Source organism: Talpa occidentalis, unplaced genomic scaffold (genome assembly GCF_014898055.3).
Source record: "Talpa occidentalis isolate TD23 unplaced genomic scaffold, MPIMG_talOcc4v2.1, whole genome shotgun sequence".
Classification (NCBI taxonomy): domain Eukaryota; kingdom Metazoa; phylum Chordata; class Mammalia; order Eulipotyphla; family Talpidae; genus Talpa; species Talpa occidentalis.
The window spans coordinates 85,154,053-85,167,972 of record NW_026555331.1 but is presented as its reverse complement, the minus strand read 5'-3'; the positions used below and the strand labels follow the sequence as shown (position 1 = coordinate 85,167,972).

At 39.8% G+C, this 13,920-nt stretch overlaps 1 pseudogene; it reads left to right on the top strand.

Moving 5' to 3' along the window:
• Nucleotides 1-274: 274 nt before the first annotated feature.
• LOC119250049 (peptidyl-prolyl cis-trans isomerase D-like) overlaps nucleotides 275-13,920 on the top strand; it is a 42,006-nt pseudogene continuing 28,360 nt past the window's right edge.

Here is a 13,920-nt window from a genome sequence, read left to right as displayed (position 1 = left end):
GGCTGCACAGAAGTACTGATTGAACAAAGATCTTGACTAGAAACTGTCAAGTGAAGATATGGGGGTAGAGAAAAGTCTAGTTAAGAAGGAGAAAATGGTGAGAACAAAGGCCTCCATGGAGAGGAGAGTATATGGTGGAGTTCCTAGAATGTCAGCGTCTAGTGAGAGGAATGGCCAGAAAGGAAGTGGAGAGAGACTATGAAGGGTCAGGTGACTTAGACATTTTTCACCTTACCTAAGAGCAATAGAAATCATTTGGTTATTTGAAACAAGGATGGCAAGATCAAATTTGCATTTTGAAAAGGTCACACTAGCTGGACCTGGAGAGATGCCAGAATTGATGGCATATAGAGAAAAGAAAAAGGAAGGCAAAGGACTGAGTTTGGAGGAATGTTAAAATGCCTGTAAACAACTTTTTCCAAGACATTCTGAGAGGAGGTGAGAGAAAGATAATAGCTAAAGGAGGGCATGGGGTTCAGAATTTTTTTTCACTGCAGAGACATGAGCTTATAGGAAAGCTGAAAGTGATAGGAAACCACTGTGAGGAATGGTTTTCCAGGTCCTCAAAAACGTTAAAGAGAATTACCATATGACCCAGAAATTCTACCGTTAGGTACATATCCAGGGGAATTGAAAACAAGTTTCAAACAAAAACTGGTATAAAATGCTCGTAGTGGTACTGTCCATAGCAGCTGAGATGTAAATCTAACCCAAACATTCAGCAACTGATGGGCAAACAAAATGTGGTATATGTCCACAAGGAATGTTATCTAATCATAAAAAGGAATGAAGTATTAATACATACTACAGGGCCTCCCTGGTGGTGTAGTGAGTTAAGATACAACCTATGAAGCTGTCCGCAGCCTCTGCAGCATAGGTTCGATCCCCAGGCCGGCCAGGGAGCAACCCACATGTCGCAGCAGACCTCTCCTGACTCACCCGCTGCTCCCCTCAGCAGTGTACTTCGGTCATTCTGCCTGTTCTGTTCCCCACTCTGTCTCTGGTGAATCCTCTCACGCCCCACACCTCTGGCCTGTACTCTAGTTCTTGTATGCATAAATAAATAAATCTTTTTAAAAAAATATTTTACTACAACATGAGTGGACTTTGGAAACGTTATGCTCAATAAAAGAAGTCAGACATAACACAAAGATCATGTTGTATGATTCCACTTACATAACATTTTCAGGATAGGTAAATTGGTAGCGACAGAAAGCAGATTTTAGAGGTTGCTAGGGGCAATGCGGAGGGAAAATGGGAATGATTGCTTCATGAATATGGAGTTTCTTTTTGGGGTGATAAAAATATTTGGAACTAGATTTGCTCAATATTTTGATGGACTCAATGTCACTCAATTGTGCACATCAAAATAGTCAATTTTCTGTTAGGTGAATTTCACTTCCATTTTTAAAAAGAGGAAAAGAGTTAGAAAACTCCAGCTGAAAAAAGGAGAGAAACATTAATAAAGAGTGGTAGGTTTTTAGGAATTTGTGGAGAGATAGCTTAAAATAAATTTGTTGAATAGTTCCTTTATTGTGACTGAGAGAGTGTGACAAGAGAGGGGGAAAAGATGGAGAGGGAGGAGGTGAGGGAGTGGTGGGGGAAGGGAGGGAGGGAGGAGCCTCTTCTGACCCCACTGTATGCTACATCATAGCACATGGCAACTTTATCTCTCCAGTAGCTCAGGTCAAGAATCTTGGAATCAGGGCCTCCCTGGTGGCACAGCGGTTGAGCGCTGGGTTGCGAAGCTGCCCGCATCCTCTGTGGCGCCGGTTTGATCCCCGGCTGCTCCCCGGCCACCGCAGGAGGGTCCCACATGGTGCGCAGACCTCTCCTGCCGCCCGCTGCTCCCCTCAGCAGTGTACTTCGGTCCTTCTGCCTGCTCTGCTCCCCGCTCTGGCTCTGGTGAATTCTCTCACCCTCGTGCGCTTCTGACTGTACCCAGTGCTTGTATAAACAAAAAAAACAAACCAACAAATAAATAAATAAATAAATAAAAACATGCCTCTATAAAAAAAAAAAAAAAAAGAATCTTGGAATCATCTAGGATTTCTTCTTTTCTTTCACCGTCCCCATCCCCTGTCATAATCTGCGCTAATCTATTTATTGAATCCCGGTAACTATCTTCAAGGTACATGATTATTTATTACCACTTTGACCACTACTATTTTAATCAATTCTATTCAGAACAGACAGATGACCTTTTAAAAATTTAAGGTCATGTCACTTCTTTGCTCAAAGTCATTAAAACCTTCCCATTTCATCCAACTGAGGTCCAAAATTCATTTATTCAGACAGGCCATTACAGGATGCACACTGACTCATCTTTGAAGTTCCTTATTTCATACTATTTTCCCTTCATACTCTGTTCCAGCTTCTCTTCTCCCCTTGACGTACCTCAAACATACTTACCTCAGGGCCTTTGCACTTTTTATTACCTCGGACAGTCTGCTCACAGTTATCCACATGACTCACTCATTTACGCCCTTCAGGTCTCTGCTTAAATGTCGTCTTCTGTGAGAGAACTTTTTTGACTAAACTATGTAAAGCAGCAACTGCTCCCATTCTCTTAGTACTTATCACCAATTGCCAGACCATTTTTCTATTTGTTTCCTTCTCCCTTGCCTATCTTCCCCTACTAGAGGATGAGGTTCAGGAGGACAGGGGCTTTGTCTCTCTTGTTCTTTGCCATGTGTCCAGAACCCAGATAGTGTCTAGAACGTTACAAGCACTGAATAAGTATTACATTGAATAAGTCTGTAAAAGAATGGGGGATAGATGAACAGACTATATCTTATATGAGAATACCCCGAGTCTGGTTCTGTTTTCAAGCTTTGGATACTATTTTTGTGACACCCTTCACACCTGTGGGGACCAGTGAAACCTACAAACTCTCAGGGGATGCCACTATTTTCATTCTGACATCCAGACTTTCAACTCTGAACCAAATGCACTCACTTGTACATCTATATCCAGCATTTTACTTTTCATTTTTGAAACAAGGATGAATACTAGGTTGGGGATTGTGTTTGACTTATTTTCTTAATTTACTCTCGAGAAAGAACATAAACAGTAAATTACTGAGGACAAAGAAGAATATCTTAATCCATGAAATGTTCTCACTTTAGGTAAAGTTTCTTTTAGACTTGGAGAGGCTTTTTTTTTTTTCCTTTTCTGGTTAGGTCAACAAAATCCAAATTCAATTTCTGAATTTTGTTTAGGAAAATCTACACTTTTGCCATACATTGATTTATACCTGGTAGGAGTTTCTAATATACATATACATATATTTTTATAATATAATATACATCTATATTTCTATATTTCTATATTATATATTTCTATGTGTATCTATTTCTATATACATCTATATTTCTCAAGCAGGGTACTGTCTGTCTCTCTCTTTTTTTTAACCTCATAAGGGGCCAGATAATTTATGTGTCATTTTGAGTTGGCTGGAAAATATATTTCTACATTTCCACAATGTTTAAATCTTTGATTGTGTTTGATTTATTATTAGTGAATCCTTCGCATGTTCGCTATGGACATGGGGGTGTGCCTGATGACCAAGTTTACTTTCACACCCCTGGCCTGTCCCTCGGGGACACCTGGGGAGGAGCCTGGAGTGAAAGGGTATCAACTGGGAGAAAGCAAGAAATAGCAATAACAGAGACAGTGTGCCTCAAAATGGAGAAAAAGTCTGGGGAATGTCGCTGGAGGCGAGCTCTAAGGGTAGAGAGCAGTTGTACTACAAATTACTTTCTAACAAATCAGTTGAAATGCTTCATCAAAGTTCTCAGCCCTTCGGCAAGTTTCTTTTTGTTTTGTCTTTTTCTTTTGAAACCCATATAACGGAATTGAGAAGGCAGTGTTTAATTAAAGGAAAAACAGCTCAGTTCCTGCAAGTAAATTAATATCCACCTTTAGGCGACTTGGTGGAGCTCTTCCAAAACCAAAATGAAGATTGGAAAATAAAGAAGAATTCAAGTTGCTGATTCTCTAAAACTAGATTAAAGTCTAGGGTTTTTAGAGGAATGGACAAGAACTGTTTTGGACTTTGTAGTAAACCTGTTTTATATTGATTAGGCAAACCAAATCAGACAAATGGACACACTTGGTCAATTGAATTTTCCGAGGCACATCCCTAGCGTAGCACTTAGTGATGGTGAGCTGGAGACCAAAGGTGAAGAGAACTTCTGGGAATCTGCTTGATATGATTATTCAAGTGGCTCATTGTACTTGACAGCTCTGTGTAATTCAGATCTAACATTTTGTAATTTTTTTTGGTAAGATATCTATATATACACTAAAGTAAACTTTCTTGGCTATCTCATAGAAGCAGATTAAAGAAAAATATTTAAAATTGTGTTCTGATGCTGTCTATCTTACTCATTTAGTGGTGTTAGGAAAGTATCTTGCTTTTTTTTTTTTAAGTTTAGGGGTTGTGTTAGTTATAGTTAAGGGATATAATGAATAGGACACAGTAAATATCATCTTCTTAAAGATTAAGGAATACAAGAAGCCACAACAGAGGTCATACTTGCTAATCATCTTAAATAGATGGCAGTATCTGCTAAGCTGTGGAGGATGAGAGTTGGGTTGAAATGAGAGGAGAGAGGGGGCAGGCAGTCATTCTAGAAAAAGGAAAGAGCTTGAGGGAAGCTATGGGGAGAGATAAAAAGATGGATTGTGCTGCTTCCAATTTCATAAAGACATTAATGGAAGGAAGGAAGGAAGGAAGGAAGGAAGGAAGGAAGGAAGGAAGGAAGGAAGGAAGGAAGGAAGGAAGGAAGGAAGGAAGGAAGGAAGGAAGGAAGGAAGGAAGGGAGGGAGAGAAAGGGAAGTTTCCAGGTTTCCTGCCCCAAGGTGGAGCTGGGCAAGAAAGAGAAGAAACTGCAGAGGAGACTGAAGAAGGAAGGAAGCAGGATGGAGAGCGAGAAGGAGACCTGGAGGAGGCACATGGAGCAGACATGTGAAGAAACTGTGCTTGTGTCTAGGTCCTGGACTGGTTGAAACAGATGTGGGTGAGAGACACAGTGGGGAGGTTAATGATGGCAGTTTTTATCTTGATTTTGCTCATTCTTTCCCTTTTCTATGCCCCCCACCCCCACGCTACAAAGTGACTTAGACATGTGGCAGGCTTTTGGGCCTCAAAGCAGTGGTCCTGCTTTTGGGTTAACCCTGTTTGGCTGGGCATTTACCCACGAAGGGATGGGTAAATTTGGGTGCTTGATTTGGAAATTTTATTCTTTGTCTTTTCTGTATTGCACACTAATTGTATTAAAGTTCCTTTCCATCAGTAGTCTTATGCATTAGAGTATATTTTGTCTTAATGCCAGTGGCAGATGGCAGAACAGGCAGGTTTGGGGGTTCTGGGGTGCCCCTCTCTTCCTGTCCTGTAACAGAAGAAAAAAAAAGGAAGGAAAAGGAAGGTGGCAATCAGATCATTAAAGGTTTAAAATACGAGGTAAAATAATTGGTTGAAAAAAATTATAGAAATCTTCTAGGAAGGAAACAAAACAGTACATTGCAATGATTTCTGAATCTCTTTATATTACTATTTAATATATTTGATCAGCCCATAAATATGTTGCTAGTCAATAAGATTAACTAAAGAAGGTTACATTGCCCCCCCCAAAAAAAAGTCTAAGAAGTTGTTATAAGTTAGAACTTTTTAGATTGAATCACTTAATTTGGAAAGAATAAATTATTAGCAGATGTGTCATTACTATCTTAGCATTTCAAACTTTGGTCAAAATAATGTTACAGAACAAAAACCAACTAAACGTCAACGCCAGTTTACAAGTCAGTCCTGCATAGAACTTATGAAACAAAGCTTACCGAAACTTTCTAAACTTCAATTTCCATTTTCAGGAGAACTTTTTCCTTATGTAACCAATCCCAATTCCTCACTATGGGATGTATAAGAATCTATTTCATTTAATCTGTGTTGGTAGAATTGTTTAAAGGAGCTATTCCTTTTCTGGCTTCTTTCTGATATATTGTGTACATTTGCACAAACAGGACAGAAACATTTAAAAACAAAGTGTGTGATGGTTTCCCCAGCCAGTGCTAGAGTATAGAGATGGATTCTATGGAGACACTTGAACTTGTGATCTTGGATGGGTAAGACCTAGGCTGCCCCACTCTCCTGGGGGCTAGAAAAGGAAACAGAACAGTTGCCGGATGCTAAAAATTTCCTTTTAAGAGCCACATTCAAAGGCCTCAGACAACTGCTTTCTAGATGGGTTGGTTTTTTAGTTGCCTTCAGAGACTATGTTATCTCAGAACGTTTCCAATCTGTCCAGACACTGAGCTTTGTGGGCTTCTTGACCATTTCTTTAAAACTTGCCAGTGGGACTGCTACAAAGTTGGAAGCTGCCAAAAATTCTGGGAGTAGGGGAGGGAGAGGATCTTTGTTTTGATTCTTCTTTCAGTTCATCTTCTTGTTTTCCCCCTCCTTCCTCTCTCCCAGGACCTCATCCTTGATCCTTCTACACTCATTTCTCCCCCTCCTCCCTTCCGATCTTCCTTTCCTCTGCCTTCTTTCTCTCCCTCTCCCTTTCTCCCCCTCTTCTCTCTTTAAAGTATTATCTAATATGTTTGATCAATATATAAAATGGTGGCTAGTTAACAAGAGTAACTAAAGAAGGTGATGTTGCTCTTAGAAAAAAATAATCTGGGTCTCCCAGGTGGCGCAGCGGTTGAGTGCTGGGTTGTGAAGCTGCCCGCAGCCTCTGCAGCACCGGTTCAATCCCCGGCCACTGGGAGAGGGTCCCACATGGTGCACAGACCTTCTCCTGTGCCCGCTGCTCCCCTCAGCACTGTACTTTGTCACTCTGCCTGTTCTGCTCCCCGCTCTGGCTCTGGTGAATTCTCTCACCCTCCCACGCTTCTGACTGTACCCAGTGCTTGTATAAATAAATAAGTAAGCAAATAAATAAATAAATAAATAAATAAATAAATCTGTAAAAAAGTAAGGAAAAAAATTAAGAAATTACTCAAAGTTACAACTTTTAGGTGACACTCTCCACTTCAATCCTCACCCCAGACACAATTATGGAGGAAGAGCCCCACTCTTTCCCAGTTTCTCTTCTTATTCTATCTTGAAATATTGTTGATGATGATTGAGATGATGATTTGGGAGGGGTGTGTGTGTGTGTGTGGGGAGGGTGCATGTACTTGCTGCGGAAAGACTGAAAAGAGCTGGTTGTGCTACCCCTCCTCCAGCCGTGAATCTGGCATTAGCCCATTTCTATATTTCCCCAGGTGGTCTTAAATGATGGGGGGAAAGGGGGAGCTTTGCTTGCGTCATGAATCAGGCTTTACAATTTTCACAGGCTTTTAGGGCACTCTGGCCCTCTCAGTAAAAAGTACTTGTGACTTCTGAGCGGGGAGGTCAGGCTGGAGGGGGGAATTATTTCCCTCAGGCACCCTGATGACTTTTTGCTCTGGAAGGCTGTGGGCTCTCACAGGGGGAGATTCCATTTGTCTGCGCCTGCAGAGTCTGACTCACCGCCCAGGGAGGGCAGAGTTCAGCCGCAGCTGCCAGCAAGCCCCTCTGCCTTAAAGGCACAGCACTTGGACGCTGGCTGAAGAGTAGGGAGGGTTGTCCCCAGCTCCACTGTTCCAATTCCTCTAGAATCGCTGGCCGTGTTGTTTATGTGGGTGTTACTGATAAACACACATTCCAGTGCAAATGTAATCGTTTATTCAAAATCCTCTTCACTTGGGAATGGAGAAGCACAAATTGGATTTTACATGCCCTGTGAAATTGAGATCACCTGCGTCATTCACAGGGTGTTTAAGAACATTTATTGTATGATTAAGGTTCTGATCCATAGGGGGAGGAAAAATCATTTGCATGTCACACGATTTTTCCGCCTCCTTAATTCTCAGCCCACACACTTCATAAATTAACAACAGGTAGCATCAATCTCTCTTCAAAATATGGAAGACACATGTAAGAAGGGGGAGGGGGGACTCGGGCTTCCTGAGCTGGTGAAAACAGGTATTGTCATTAACTTGAACACCCACGCCTTAAAGTCCAAGACCCTGAAAACTTGGCTGCCGGAAGTTCAGTGATTTAGAGACTCCTATTCTGTGTGCATTTGCATCAGGACTGTACACATATTCATCAGTCACTCCTGGTCCTTTCTGGCTGAGATGACCGCTAAGCTAGAACCCAACAACTTGGAAGCTTGACAGAGCCAGAGAAGCCTAGTGAATTTGTCATTCCTTCTGACAGTGTCTGGGCATTGCTGCGGGGATTTGCTGAAGCTCTGCTGGCTTTGTGTTGAGGGGCTAGAATTTGGGTACACTTTCCTGCAGCTCCAAGGGCTCCTCCAACTATGGTGCAGCCACTGTACCCCAGGGCCACTGCTGAGAGGTGGAAAGATGCCAGCTGCTTCACTGATCTGTTCGGTTAATGGGTGGAGGTGGGACAGATTATTTTCTCCTGTACTTGACAGGTTTTAGATATGTATGAAGAAGTAACTTATATTTAACATTTTTATTTGAGAAACTTTGATGTGTACTTCAATTTACTAGCTATCACCTTTAAAACTCTTTGACACACAGAAATTATCTGGTTGATTTATCATTGTCTTTTGAAGGTTGACTCACTTAGAGATGACATGACATTTGCATTTGAAATCACTACTGTATTTATTTCATTGTTCTGAGCTTTTCCAAATAAATCTGTTTTTTTTTTTTTTGGTAGAATAATTGTGAGAAAAATAATAATGTAACAGCCATTTTGGAATGTATGGGTTATCCATAGTTCACAGCTCTTTCAACTCCAGTTTTCACAAACTTTGCTCAGAATGGCACAATGACCATATTCCACCAAAGAGAAAAATATGTTCCAGTACTGTGGCTGGAGCAGGATTGGCAATATAAGAAAAAAATTAAGAACAAACTATGTGAGTGTATCAATATTTCTTCATTCCTAATATCTTTAATGTAGAAAAGTAATAAAATTGATCTTAAATATAGGGAACTGAAAATCACCCTCGGGAGTATAAAGTTGTGAGATCAAGATGAGCTGAGCTTGTTTGAAGTCCTTTCATTCGGGGCTCAGGATCAGCATAAAGACACATAATTGTTAACACAGTAATTTTTTAGAAAATGCTATTTGTCATGTTCTTGATAATTGGGATGAATATTGCATCCAGGGCTCTCTTTTTTATTATCTTTATACTTTATACCAGTTAGTTGCCATATATAGAATTTAGACTATCATTAATCAGAAAGATAAAAGTTTGAAATAAAAGCTGTAATGCTATATGAGAGTCCCAAATGCCAGCCGCTATTACTTGCCTAAATTCAAACTATGGGAATGAAAATCATATAAATACAGTGAAATATTATTGAGTGCCTACTATTTATCATAAACTTTTCTGATTCTTTACATCAATGTTAAGTATTTATGCATCCCAACAACTGCTCGAGATAGTATTATCATTGGTTCTATTTTATAGATAAGGAAGTAGGCTTAGAACAAGGTTAAAGAACTTGTCCCAAACCTAAGAATTAGTTTGCAGTAGGTATGCTACAAACCCATCTAGTTTGGCTTGGCAGCTGGTATTCTGAATCACCACAGGATGTCTTTTTGATATGAAATGTGTCAGAGATGATTAAAGTTCAGCAGGGAAAAGAATTGAAGGTCTCAGTAATCTCCTGAGAAAGAGTGTCTTTGAAAACCAGCCTTTGTAAGGCAAACACTTAGTATACAGATAGGAAACTATAGACAAAGCAGCTCAGATGACTTGCTTGAGGTTATTTACAACTTGTGGCAGAGGCAGTGAGGCAGGAGGCAAAGTGGATTTTCCTGATCTTTAATGAATATTTGTTGTACTGAGCACTTGTTTGGGTATTAAAAATGAGGGTCCTGACTGTGGGAAGGCTATGCCAGGACAAGGATTGTGATTAGACCAGATTACAAGAAATTGGGGTTTTGGATTAGTCTCAACCCTGCTTCTAAGGGTCTTGGTTCCTTAAACTTTGGGAAGCCCCAATGGGAGTGAGATCTGAACCACTCCCTCTCTTGCTACAGCAATATGGGGAGTAGGCAGTGAGAACTAGAGAGTAAGTGCTATTTTCCCCATGAGAATAACTATAGATCAGATCTGGTGGAGAGTTTCTTAGCTTAGGAGACTCCATCACCCTCCCAAGCCCTCAGCTCCCTCTCCTCCCCCTCAAGCTAACGTGGCAGAGGTGGTTGGGCGGTGCTTGGGATGTGGATAACTGGCTCAGGGCCCTGAAACACTGAGTAATTCCTAGGATGGCTGGGACTGAAGGCACCATTCCAGACACTTCCACGTTGTCTAAAAGTTTAAAAAAAAAAAAAAAAAAAAAAAAAAACACCACGCCTCATCCAGCCCAAACTGTTGGAGGCAGATCACTTGGCTCTGAAACAAGGCCCATTCCTTTTTATGGAAGGGCATTGCTGGAAAGTTCCACCATATAGGAAAGCCAGGGTTCTTGTTTCATTTTTTTTTTTTTTTTTTTAGAGAGAGGGAGGAACCAAGTCAGGAGTGAGGGATGCAGAGGGAGGGCTGAAAGAAACCACATTGGTTTTCCAGACATCTCTGAGTTTACATTGTCACTCTTGGCTTATAAAGACAAAGATTTGAGCGTACTTTTAGATCTCCAATGAAACAGTCAACCACTTTTATGGAGCCTCCAATGCTTTGTTAGTGTTGTGGACTTATGGAGAAATCTAAAAGCATGGAGTTTATGATTTCAGAAGAAACAAGACAAGATATATTGCACATCAAATCCTATGAACGACCACCCACACGGCCAAAACAAATAGGCTTTTGCTGCTGTGCTCTGGCTGAGTGTTTATTTATTGGAGAAGAGAAAGGTACAATCAAGAAAAAGGGAATCATGTCAGGATGTTATTGGAGTCAAGCCGAATGCCTGCCTGGAGTGACATCCCTGGCTGTGGAGTTCAGAGAGGCAGCAGTTGGGTCAGAGACATCAGAACATTTGAACTGTGGGCTGAGAGCCCCAATATCGATTTTAAATTGGATTGTGGGTTTTAGTGCAATTAAAAGCTACTGCAAAGTTTTGAGAAGAGAAATGGTACAATCAAATTATTAGAGCAGTACAGTTTTTATTTTAATTAGAACACACCACAGGGACCAGGGGCATGAGAAAATCAGCAAGTGAGGTAATTCACTAACCAAATCAGTTTAGGTCTGACAAGGTCTTTCTGAAAATGACAAATTAAAGCTACATTGTGACACAATAGCAAGAAGCTTTTTTTTCTTTTCCTTTAATTTTATCTGATTCAGTTACCTTGTTAGTTCTGACAGACTTGGATCAACAGCTTGATTAGTTCCCCTCTTACATGTCCATAAACACTAAAATTATACCTTTCAACCATTTATGTATTTATTCATGATCACTATTAAGGCAAATGAAAGAGAAAAAAATGTCCAGACTAAGAATGACTGAATTATTTCTCTATCCTATATTAAAATGAAGGAATTCATGTTTTTCTTACTTTCTGATCATCAGCCCTTCTCCTTTTGGTGGATTTTAGTTTGAAATGTGAATGTGCTTACCAGCTGGGAAAATTTTGACATTTACTTGATTTTGTCCCTTGGAAGTTAAAAAAAAAAAAAATTGGCAGCCCTATTAAACAACAAGTCTGCTTATTTATTCCTTCAATCCCTCCCCAGGTTGCAGGTTCTTTTCAAAGCTCCGATAGACCTCTAACCAATTTTCTAAAGGTAATTTCCCAAAGTGCTGCCTCTAGCCATAGAAAATGCCACGTAGGTTACTGGGTTTATAAAGGCCGAGAAAGCCATTTTGGTTACATTTGCAGCTATTTGTGTGGTTCTGGGTGGTAACACCCTATTGCCAACGTTATTCTTTCCTCCTTCTGGGAAGAGCTGTAATTGTACTTGGCTTGGTAACACAAAGGCCTCTGAAAAATATGAAGCTGATCCCTCTAGTGTTCTTTTGTGAAGACTACAGTACAAGATGCAGAACTGAGAAAAACAGCAGCAAAATAGCACAGACAATAGCTCCTGAAGTCAATTTGTTTTTCAAGTGACATTAATAAAATAACTTAGAATGACAATTCCATATTCTGTGTGCAGTATTTCCAAAAGAAATTGTTACATTTTTCTGCAATCCATCTGTGGATTGCAAACGTGTAATTGGTTAACTTTATTTGAAGATGCACGGCATTGAAAATTATCAAAACAAATAATAAACAATTTAAATAACACTGACTAGAGTTATCAGAAGTGCAGAGGCAATGTAAACTTGCCTCGTTTTCAGAAATGAACTTACTATACGGGTTACAATTGTCTGACGACATTCATAAGATTTTTTTGGTTATAGAAAGAAGAGATGAGATTTCATACATTTTTATATTCTTTCTCTGATGCTCCCTGATGTTCAATAAAAAGAGTATGCTATCTTCTTCATGTTTTTCTTTGACATTTTCTTCTACATTCAGACATTTATTAAACAGCCTTTCTATTCCAGGCACTGAAGATAAAAAAATGATAAGATAGAGTCACTTTCCTCAATATACTACCTAATCTCACAGGGAGACAGACTCTTATACCACTATGGTAGAGATGTATTTACAAAGGACTTGTGTCTCATGGGAAATGATATAAATTATTAATATTAGTCAGTAAGGAGGATGAGATATTTAAATTTGCCTTTAAAGAACGAGCAGGATTTAGAGTCCTTCTAATGGAGACAATTCATGGTTTGTCATCTTTAACTGATCTCACGTTCACTAGCAGTTTTGTGAGAAAACCACAGTAAGGTGGGCAGCTAGTCCCAGGAGTTGTGCAGTATTAGTGTCTCATGCAATGTGCCTCTGAGTTGTTCCGTTTTCTTTTCTTGTGGCTCCTTCTCCTTACATTAAATAAAAAGAGCAATACCTTACAAATGCACACTTTCAATTGAACAGGCATGCAACAAAATTTGGAAGCTGCATAGGGGTAGGTATTCAGAGTGCTCTATACATCTGGATTCTGTGTAACTTTAGATCCGGGAACTATAAAATCAAAATGAAGAGAAATAGTGACAGTAGAACCAAACCGTTGTGTGACTAGAAGCAAGTGTTCAGGGAGTCAGGCTATGTTCAATGATCTCTAAGAGCCTTTACATTTCTAAACGTCCATAAATCAATTTTCAAAATTATTATCAAAAGAGCTGATTGCTCCAGAGAGAGACTAGGTAACTACACAGGCACTTGAGACTCTACTACATTGATATTCTCACCAGATATTTCCTAATGAGTTCCTCTGTATAAAGGCCCCCAAGTTGACAAGATGATATTAATAGTGTTATCCATAAGGAACTTCACTGACTAGAAAGCATGAAAGCATTGAGGTAGTTTTCAAAGGTTTCTGGCTTTCCTGGGCTATAGAGATCAGCACATTGAGATCATTTGCTTCATTACATGACACATATCATCTGCAGTTGCTGTATTTACATTTACATGTGCAGCTAAAACCAAATCATAGTCATAAAAGCTAAAAGCATAGCAAGGGTACTAAGAAATTACAGTAAGCAAAATTATATTTTAATTCAGTGTGAATGTAACTAGAGAAAGCAAAGTCTATTTTATAGGCAGTTAAAGTAATATTTATTTTGTAAAGACTGGACTCCAGTGTTTTAATCGCTCCTTAATAGTATAACAACAAGGCTTACATAGCAAAGGCACCAGAGTGTGCGTATAATGAAGGTAAACTGGTTTGAAATGTCATGGGAGGCAGCGCTGAATCACACACTAAATGGGAGATTTGACAACTATAGATTTAAACTAATCAAGCTTATTTCTGACGCTAGCAGTTCTTTGGACATCAGCGTTTCTCTTGTGAAATCTTTCTTCCAGACTGTGAGTTGACATTGGTATATTGAAATTGTCCCTTTGCT